Here is a 10,221-nt window from a genome sequence, read left to right on the forward strand (position 1 = left end):
ACCCTGACTACACTTCCCTTTGTTTGTGCCAAACCCCCTTGTCTCCTCTTTATTGTATTTACAGCTCACAAGGAGGGAGGCTAAATCCACTGGTGATAGAGACAGGAGGGAGTCGAGTTTGTATCTTCTGAGAAAAGGGGCTTTTTCCTTTCCTATTTCTCCCCTGCCATTGCTAACGTTTTCCTTTTGAAGCGCTGCCTTATTCAGCTTGAGGTAACATTACCTTTTGAGATAAAAACTACGAAATACAGAACTAGAGAATTTTTTTAGAAATCTGGGATTTAGACATTTTATTTAAAACAAGGGGGGGTGTCGGAGTTTCTGAGAAGGTTTTTGTTTGCAAAAGGCAACGTTGTTGGGTCTGTTATTGTACCAAGGGGGGAGATGGTTATCTATAAGGGAGGGTGAAAACTAAATGCCTCTGATGAGGATGGGATTTGAACCCATGCGTGCAGAGCACAATGGATTAGCAGTCCATCACCTTAACCACTCGGCCACCTCATCTGAGCTGTAAGAAAAGGGACAGGAGGAGAAATCTAAGGCCAGCAGAGATAGGGACACTCAGGAGTTTCCCAATACTAAGCGTAAGCAGGGGCTGAATGAGCTCCCCCCTCACATCTAGTGATGAGCTGGGGGAAGACTTCAGGAACAGGCCGTGTTTGCACAGACACCCCTACTCTGCCTAGCTATGCAGCATGGTGGGGCCGCTTCCCCAAAATGACCAGTTTGGGATGGTGGTGGGTTACAAATCACTTTAGCATTGAGTGGAATGAAATGTTATTCTCCTTCCTGTACGAGTGAAGGGCAGCGGAACGTACCTAGGCCGTCCTGACGGAGGGGTGGGTGGGTGAGGAATCGCTTTCATTGGACTGCAGAGAAGTGATGGAGGACGTCACCCTAACCCAGTGGTCCCCAAACATTTCACACTGCGCCCTCGTACCCATGGCTGTGGCCCCTCGGAAGCCGCGGTCGAGAACCGGGGCTGGGAGTGGGGCCGGTGCTTGCTGGGGACGGGGGTGCAGACAGGGGTAAGGGGGTCGAGGCCGGGCTGGGAGCCAGGGGCCCAGGCTGAGGGTGGGGTTGGGGAAGAGCTGGGACAGAGTGGGGCTGAGTGGGGCTCCCTCCCTGCCCTCCATGGGGGTTGGCTCAGGCCCTGAGGTGCCCCCATCAATCTTCCTCTGTGTCCCCCTAGGAGTCACGCCCCACATTTTGGGGACCACTGACCCCTACTCACTAAGCAGGGGCTAGTGAGGCCAAAGCCCAGGGAAAGGGAGAACAAGTGCGGGGGCCCCAGCACTGGAACCATGGCCCCCCCACTTCTGTGTGTGGCTCCGCCCCCTTCCACACCTTCCACCCACGGCCCCATCCACTGTCACCTCTGTTCCACCCCTTCCCCCACTGGCCCCACCCGGTCACTCCTTTACCCCGGCCCCGCTGCGGCCCCCAGACCAGAGAAGCTCTGTGCCCCTGCTGCAGCCCCCGGGCCGTAGCAGGGAGTGGGAGCTCCTCCAGCCCTGGGGCTGACATGGGGGAGACTTTCCCAGGGGGGCCCAATTTGGCCAGGGCCCCTAGTCATGGGCGCCACTGCCCCCTTGGCGACGCAAGGGTTGGGGAGGCTGAGCCCCCCCCCCGAGCCTCCATTACGAGCCGCCCAGGCTACCTCTGCTCAGTGGGTGGCCAGTCTCCCTGTGTCTCTGCTGTTCGTGCTGGGGAGCCTGGCCGGCCTTAGGGGTGAGGTCCCCGGCAGCCGCCCAGGGCTCCAGGGGGTCAAAGGGCACCGTGTGGCCGTGCAAAGCTGCTCACTGCTCTCCCCTGCCCCAGTGCTCCTCCGTGGCCCCACAGAGGGTGGGGGGAGCGAGGAACCACACTATGTGCCCCATGCGTCCTGGTCACTTTCCCCACCTGGGCTGGGCTGTGAGGGGAGCATCAGAAGCTGCTGCTCTCTGCCCTCCCCTTACGCAGCCCGGCTGAGGAAAGTGAGCTGGATGCAGGGAACTCGGATGATGTCCCTTCTCGCGCCCCCTGCCCCTGCTAGGCAAGGCTGCTGTGTGGTGTCTCCATGGCTGCACTTTCAGCGATGCAGGTTTCTCGATCCCTTTGTTCCAGGGGCAGCCTACTAGATAAAATTGAGCAAGAAATGCTTCCCAGTGGTTTTTAGGACTGGGATTGCTATTTTCAACAGCCATTGCCATTTTTTTCTAGTTTTGTTTGTTTGAAAGGAAGACAGTGATATTGCACTGGCAAATTCCCCATAGAAACAAAGAATAATAAAGGCACCTCAACTTTTCCTCATTTATGGAGGACAATCTTATAATATGCATCCAGATCTCCTCCAGTCACACAAGCTGAAAATTGTTTCACTTTACTGCAGTTCTGTAACCATGCGGGAACCAATCCTGTCTGTGTTCTGTGCAAATCCAAAATTCCTGCTGAATGACCCGCCTTGGGAGCAAGTTACCAGTGACCCAGGGCTGGGACAGAAGGAGGGTGCAGGTGTGGGGGGGAGCCCAGGGCTGGGGCAGCAGAGGGTGTGTGTGGGGAAGGGGCAGCCCAGGGCTGGGGCGGCAGATGGGGGGGACGCCCAAAGCTGGGGCGGCAGGGGGGTGCGGGTAGGGGGGGCAGAGCCCAGGGCTCGGGCAGCAGGGGGGTGCGGGTGGGGGGGAGGCCCAGAGCTAGGGTGGCAGGGGGTGCGAGTGTGGGGGGCAGAGCCCAGGGCTCAGGCAGCAAGGGTTGTGGGGGGGAGCCCAGGGCTGGGGTGGGGGCAGCCACATTTTTTTTCCTTGGGACGGCAAAAAACCTAGAGCCGGCCCTGCCTCCACCCACCGTGAAGTAGGTAGGAGCGGATCATTATTATCCCTACTCGAAAGAGGGAGAAGCTAAGGCTGAGAAAGGAGAATTGACTTGTCTTAGGTCACACATCCAGTCAGTGGCAGAGTTGGGAATAGGACCCAAGAGCCCTGATTTTCAATATACCTGCCCCTGGAAATTTCCACTACATGCATCCGCTGAAGTGGGTATTCACCCACAAAAGCTCATGCTCCAAAACATCTGCTAGTCTATAAGGTGCCACAGGACTCTTTGCTGCTTTTACAAACTAACCATCAGATCTTGAATTTTTGACATTGAATGACCTGAATAAAGAGCTCTGTGATGAGCTCCAGATCAACAACAGTGCACAGGAATTATTCAGCAAGTATTTGAGGAGAACTGCAACGTCAGAGAGAATCATGAACTGCTCAGAGACCATTAATGCAGAGAAGCAGCAAAATTCATCAAACATAGAACTGGTTCTGAATTATTTCCTTGGTCTTAAAAGAGAACAACAAGGACCTGAGTCTCCTCCCTGTCAATAACCCCCTGCTCAGCCAATCAGGGTAGAGACTGAGGACGGGAGGCTGAGGGTTCTCACCAGAGAGCCCAAAGGATGGCCCAGGTCACTTGTGGGGATCACTGCCCGAGCTCTATTTCAGCCCCACATTTTTGGGTGGACCTCCCACAGTGGGAGCTGCAGAGCCCTCCTCCGTGTGTGTGCACTCCCCCGCAACACACACCCACACACACACACACACCCCTCTCCTGCTGTTGGGAGGGGAACAGGAGAAAGGACAAAAGAAGCAAAAGACAAAGAGAAAGGAGGGATGGATGGAGGAAAAGATGAAACAAAAACGATAAACCCCAATGTCCCCAGTGATTCTAAGGGACAAAATCCCAGGTGCGCAATAAAATTCTGCCTCCTTAAGCTCGAGTTTTCCATGCTCAGAATTCAACTGTCACCAGATGGATCAGACTGAACAGGTTTCAAACCTTGAGGAGGCTCTTACCTTCTAAACAGGGACGGCTGTTTTCTAGTAAAATCACTACAAGGGAAGGAGAAAACTTGAAAGAGGTTCCTCCTGGCGCTCACGTCCGTGAACCTGAATACTCTCTCAGTCCTCAAAGAGAGACCTGGAGAAGGAGACTTGCGGAAGCAAAGCCACAGGGGTCTCTGAGGTTTCCCTGGCCCCTCGCCCTTGTCCTGCCTGGCTGATGTCAGCATCTCTCTGTGAGGTCACCACCTCCCCACCACCTTGGACCAATAGGCTGAGGTCCTTCAAAAGGCCTTTGTGATGTCACTGCCACACCCCTCCCTTGCTGTGCCAATGTCCTGCCCCTGCCCATGCACTTTGGAGGTTTGAACTACTCCCTGTGGATCACCCCACTCAAGGAGCGTTCGTTCTAGGCAGCAAGCCGGCTAGACAGGGAAACATCAGACGCTGCTCCCAATGTTACACTCGGTTTTTCAGAAATTAGTCGACTTTATGGCCAGAAGAGACCATTAGAGCATCTAATCTGACCCGCTGCATATCACAGGCCTCCTGTATGACACAATAGTGAGTTTATTACGCAGGATCCACCCCTCCCTCACTGTGAATAGTACATGAACCAGCCTTGTAATGGAGCTGAGATTTCCCAAGAACTTCAAGCAAAATACACCAGTTTCATAAAACAGATTTATTAATTACGGAAAGATGGAGTTTTAAGGATTATAAGTGGTAGGCATAAAAGATCAAAGTAAGTTACCATGGAAATTAAAGATAAATTCACAATCTAAACTTTACACCTGATTACACTAGGCCGTAGTTCGGTTATGCCACAGGAAGGCTTAATGCTCGAGCTGCAGTGCATGCTGGGCAGGCTTAAGGCCGGGCTCCCCATGGCAGGAGAGAAGAAGAAGACGACTTTGCTCACAGGCAGTGCCCTGCCCCCACTCCCAAGTCATTAATGGACATTCCAGGTCAGCCAGAATGGAGCAGCGGTTTTCACTCCACCAAGTCCACTTATGGCTTACAGGCAACTCCCAGACCCACCATGTCGGCCAGAAAGGAGCCCACTCAGCCTCGCCATTGCTGCTTTTCCTTCCCCCCAGAACCCCGCTTCTCCTGGGCTACAAGGAGCCACCCCTGGGAAGCCAAGAGGCAGGCACAGGATTCTGCCTCCCAGCAGCCAACCGCACCTCCCCCGGCTTTGCAGAATGAATGGTGACGCTCTACTAACCCCACTTAGCCGCAATGATGTGCTTACTTTCTGCCCTGCCTTCCTCAGCTCGACTTTCCTCTTTTGCCCCATTCCTGCCTCACTTCCTCCTTTGGCAAGTCATGCAGAGGAGGCCAGCAGGAAGAGCCGGCCTCCACCGGCCAACCTCCAACAGCAGAGGAGGCCAAGCCACAAGCCTCCAAAAGGTGATACGCCGCACTCCTCTAGGTTCTCCAGCCTGATGCCAAGGTGCTTTCTCCACTGCTGTCAGCACCCTCTGTCATGCAGGGGTTGGAGTTATCCCACGGACAGGCCAATAGGAGAAGGAGGAGGCCTTCCTGAACAGCAAGGGGATCTGGCAGAAGGAAGCCAGCATGTTTCTGAACCAGGGACCTTTCATGTGTTAAGCAAATGCGATAACCACTACACTACAGAAACTCCATCTGCTTGGCTATTGCTCACTCTGGCACAGACCGATGGACAAACCTGGAGAAAGTGGTGACAGCCCTTCGATGGGTCAGCTGGCAGAGCAGAGGTCTGGAGCGGGCACTCAGGAAGTCGTCCTTACGTCGCCCTTGTGACTCCAGCTTGAGGGAGAGCTTCTTTTTCTTCCCCTTGCTGACAAAGAGCAAGAGAAGAATGAAAGGTCAGGTGGGCCAACTCGGTGCAGAAGCCCATGCTGCCTTTTCCTGCTGCATAGCATGAAATGAGGGACTCATGGCAGTTAAAGGAACTGCTGCACTTTCAGAAAACATCCCACCCGTGCACAAAGGGGGATAGAAGAGCCTGTTAGTCTAGCACGCTCCCAGCTGAACTACTTCAGCAGCTGCTCAGTTTCTTTTTGGCCTCCTGCTTTTCTGTCTGGGATGTTGTTGTCAGCTGTGGCACAGAAAAAGGACGTCATTGCGAGCGGCCCATGAAGACAAGTTTCACTTTTGCCTTCCTTGCTCGGCTTTACTCGCTTCCTCGCCCTATTCCTGCCTTAGTTCCTGGGTTTCCTGAAGGCGACGGGGGGCCAGCAGTACCAGGAGGAAGTTGGGCAGCTAGACCCTGGTGGCAAAAGTCCTGCCGCCACTTGCCACCCCACTGTCTTCTCCCAGCGTCACATATTGGCCACCAGGGACTTGGGGCCCAGCAGCGCAACGGAAGGCAGTGGACAGAGCCACCCTCGCCTTGAAGCTCCGGCTCATTAAACCACATCTTCAGTCGCTGATGGCCAATGAGAGACCGACATCACTTGCTATTTTAGCACTTTAAAATGCCATTGGCCAATCTTTGGATCTCTTTAATGCTGCGCTTCAGTTCATGGGGGAAAGGAGAGAGAAGCGACCTTTCAACTAAAGGCCTGGGGTTAACATCCTAACGCTGTCTCCTATTGTAACACTATTTAATACCGGCCCACCCTGTGCTGGTGACAGTTCCATTTCTAGATGTTAGTACATTTCAGTTACTGTCAAAATTAAAAAGTTTCTATATGCTTAAAGAAAATGCATTTGTTTTATTTGCTTATATATGGCATGAATAAATACAGGTTTACAGAACCTAGCCTGCAAATTTATCATCTTATATGACAGAGAAAATCATGCATTGAAATTGTGCGTCAAAATCATGAGCTGAGCTACAAATGCAATGAAAAATAAGATATTCAAAATTTTAACATATCGGGGGGGGCACCGAAGACACATCTTGCCTGGGAGAGGCACTTGGTCTAGGGGAGGCCCTGTCAGGGAGAACAGGAGTTAGTCTCACACGCCTATTTTCAGGCTGTAATCTGTGGGCGCCCTGCTCTGGGGGAGGGATCGCGGCAGCCCAGACTCAGGGCTGGAACAGGCCCCGGATTGTGGGGGTGGCTGCAGGGTTTGCAGCGCTCTGATATCTCAGACAATGTGTCTCTCCCAAAGCCTCAGATCTGCGTCCCCCGAAGGCTCCTGCGCTGCCTCCGCTCCTTTCACAGTCTATACCAAGGAGCAGCAGCAAGGGTCAGGGATGAGCCATAGGGCACTAGGTGGGTGGCCGAGGCTTCAGGAGCCCAGAGTGTGTGTCTGTCTGGGGCATTTTGGCTGAGACCTCAGGGACACATTGTGAGGCAGAATCCCAGGCATCTTATGAAAAGAGCATAAGGACGTAAGGACATACGAACGGCCAGACTGGGTCAGACTGGGTCCATCTAGCCCAGTATCCTGTCTTCCCATAGCGGCCAATGCCAGGTGCCCCAGAGGGAATGAACAGAACAGGGAATCACCAAGTGACCCATTCCCTGTCACCTATTCCCAGCTCCTGGCAAACAGAGACTAGGGACACCTTCTCTGCCCATCCTGGCTCAGAGCATGTCCTCCATGAATCGATTTAGCTCTTTTTTTTAAACCCTGTTATAGTCTTGGCCTTCACAACCTCCTCTGGCAAGGAGTTCCGCAGGTTGACTGTGCGTTGTGTGAAAAAATACTTCCTTGTGTTTGTTTTAAACGGGCTGCCAATTAATTTCATTTGGTGACCCCTAGTTCTTGTGTTATGAGAAGGAATAAGTAACACTCCTTATTTACTTTCCCCACACCAGTCATGATTTTATAGACCTCTAGCATATTTCCCCTTAGTCAGCTTTTCTCCAAGCTGAAAAGTCCCAGTCTTATTATTCTCTCCTCATATGGCAGACACGCCATACCCGTTTCTGAACCGTTTCCAATTCCAATACATCTTTTTTAAGATGGAGCGACCATATCTGCATGCAGTATTCAAGATATGGGCGTACCATGGATTTATACAGTGGCAATAAGATTTTCTCTCTTATTCTCTATCCCTTTCTTAATGATTCCCAACATTCTGTTCGCTTTTTGCCTGCCACTGCCCATTGAGTGGATGTTTGCAGAGAACTATCCACAGTGACTCCGAGATCTCTCACTTGAGTTGGAACAGCTATTTTACATCCCATCGTTTTCTATGTAGAGTTGGGATTATGTTTGCCAATGTGTATCACTTTGCATTTATCAACATTGAATTTCATCTGCCGTTTTGTTGCCCTTTCACCTAGTTTTGTGAAATCTCTTTTTAGCTCCTCCCAGTCTGCTTTGGACTTAACTATCCTCTGTAGTTTTGGATCATCCGCACATTTTGTCACCTCGCTGTTTAGCAGATCGTTTATGAAGATGTTGACTAGTCCCAGTACAGACACCACTAGTTACCTGTTTGCATCCTGAAAACTGTCCATTTATTCCTACCCTTTGTTTCCTGGCTTTTAACCAGTTATTGATCCACGCGAGGACCTTCCAGAGGTGAACGTAAGCTGGTACATTCCGGTATGGGGTACTGGCAAGAGCGGGTACGCTGTGCCAGCCTGGCCCGGCTTCCCCAGGCTGGTGATTTAAAGGGCCCAGAGCTCCCTGCAGCCTCCCAAGCGCCCCTGGTGGAGCCCCGGGGAGCAAATCACTGCCCTGGAACGCTGCTCTCTCCCACGCTACCAACACAGAGCAGGGGCGGCGGGAGTTTCCTTACAGTGGGGGGGGTCACTATTGTCTGAACTGTGGCACTCCCATGAAAACCCTTCCCCAAGGACCCACACTCACACCACCTCTCCCCCCGAGGCCACACCCACAGAATGCCTCTCCCCCCCCCAAGACTCCCCGTTTCCCCCCTACACCATTTGTCCTAACAACCAGTTAAGAGTGGTGGGGCCACGGCCCTCTAAACCCCCTGTTCCTGCACCCCTGACACAGAGCTAAGCAGCAGTGGTGTGTGTGTGTGCCAGAGGCTGCTGTGCTGAGCTGAGCCAGTGAGGGAAGCGGGGGCTGATGTTGGGGCTGCCCCCTCCCCCTGCCTCAGGCCTGGTTGCTTGCAGCAGCTGTCTGAACATAGAGACAGTGTGCGACACACTCCCTCTCCCCACACACACACTCTCCCTCTCCCCACACACACACAGTCTCTATCCCACCACGCACACTGCAGTTGAAAAGCAGCTGGCAATCTAGTAAGATGCCCGTGGAACGGTGGGATAGAGAAACCTGCATCATGTGATGCTGTACCGGCCCATGAGGCATTGCAAGCCATTCCCAAAGCACCCTGCAGCCAGTTGCACAGCTACCCACAGTGCACTGCTCTCTGTGGATATCCAAGATTCTAGCGTGGATGTGCTCTGGTGACACAAGGGGCATAGTGTGGACATGCAGCAGCTGTTTAATTAAAACACTTTAAAGCCACATTACCCAATAGTGTAGACACAGCTTGAGAGTGAGACAAGACCCAGCTCCCTTGAAACTAAAGAGCCACAACTTTCTCCATAGTTGGCAGGACTCGAACCTGCGCAGGGAGACCCCAATGGATTTCTAGTCCATCGCCTTAACCACTCAGCCACAACTACATGGTTGAGATGTGTCTCTCACTGCACTCTAGTTCTGTTCTCACTGAGTGATCAATTCCAGTTGTTTCCTCAGACCAGCTCCCTCAGCACACACACTGCCGTGCCATTGTGTAAGTGTGTCCATGGCTGAACTGCAAGAATTCCTGCTCATTTCCCTTCCGGCTGGAGCATGGTTAGAGTGTGTTTGTGGTCAATGACATTGCTGTAGATTGTTGTCCATTTCCTGCCTTGATCATTCAGACAGTCCCTTTCCTGCCATATCCCCAGCACATCAGTGAGTAAACTCAGCTTTTTATTCCATCCTTGATGTTTCATGGAATAACAACAGACGACCGAGGAAAGAGGTGGGCAGGGCGGGTCTCAGGGGAGGGGCAGAGAGGTGGGGGCGGTGGGCAGGGAGGGTCTCAGGGGAGGGGCAGAGAGGTGGGGGCGATGGGCAGGGCGGGTCTCAGGGGAGGGGCAGAGAGGTGCAGGCGGTGGGCGGGGCGGTTCTCAGGGGAGGGGCAGAGAGGTGGGGGCGAGGGGCAGGGCAGGTCTCAGGGGAGGGGCAGAGAGCTGGGCGGTGGGCAGGGCGGGTCTCAGGGGAGGGGCAGAGAGGTGGGGGCGGTGGGCAGGGCGGGTCTCAGGGGAGGGGCAGAGAGGTGGGCGGTGGCGGGGCGGGTCTCAGGGGAGGGGCAGAGAGGTGGGGGCGGTGGGCAGGGCTGGTCTCAGGGGAGGGGCAGAGAGGTGGGGGCGGGGGCCAGGGCGGGTCTCAGGGGAGGGGCAGAGAGGTGGGGGCGGTGGGCAGGGCTGGTCTCAAGGGAAGGGCAGAGAGGTGGGCGAGGGGGGCAGGGAGGGTCTCACTGGAGGGGAAGAGAGGT

The 10,221-nt window shown here is 53.7% G+C and overlaps 2 non-coding genes across 2 annotated transcripts; both read right to left on the minus strand.

The window, feature by feature from the left end:
• Window positions 1-422: 422 nt before the first annotated feature.
• TRNAS-GCU lies at window positions 423-504 on the minus strand. The gene has a single exon. It is a non-coding gene; the product is annotated as a tRNA-Ser (tRNA).
• An 8,775-nt stretch (window positions 505-9,279) lies between these two features.
• On the minus strand, window positions 9,280-9,361 carry TRNAS-AGA. The gene has a single exon. It is a non-coding gene; the product is annotated as a tRNA-Ser (tRNA).
• Between the last annotated feature and the right edge of the window lie 860 nt (window positions 9,362-10,221).

The sequence above is a fragment of the Mauremys mutica genome, unplaced genomic scaffold, assembly GCF_020497125.1.
Source record: "Mauremys mutica isolate MM-2020 ecotype Southern unplaced genomic scaffold, ASM2049712v1 Super-Scaffold_100046, whole genome shotgun sequence".
Classification (NCBI taxonomy): Eukaryota; Metazoa; Chordata; order Testudines; family Geoemydidae; genus Mauremys; species Mauremys mutica.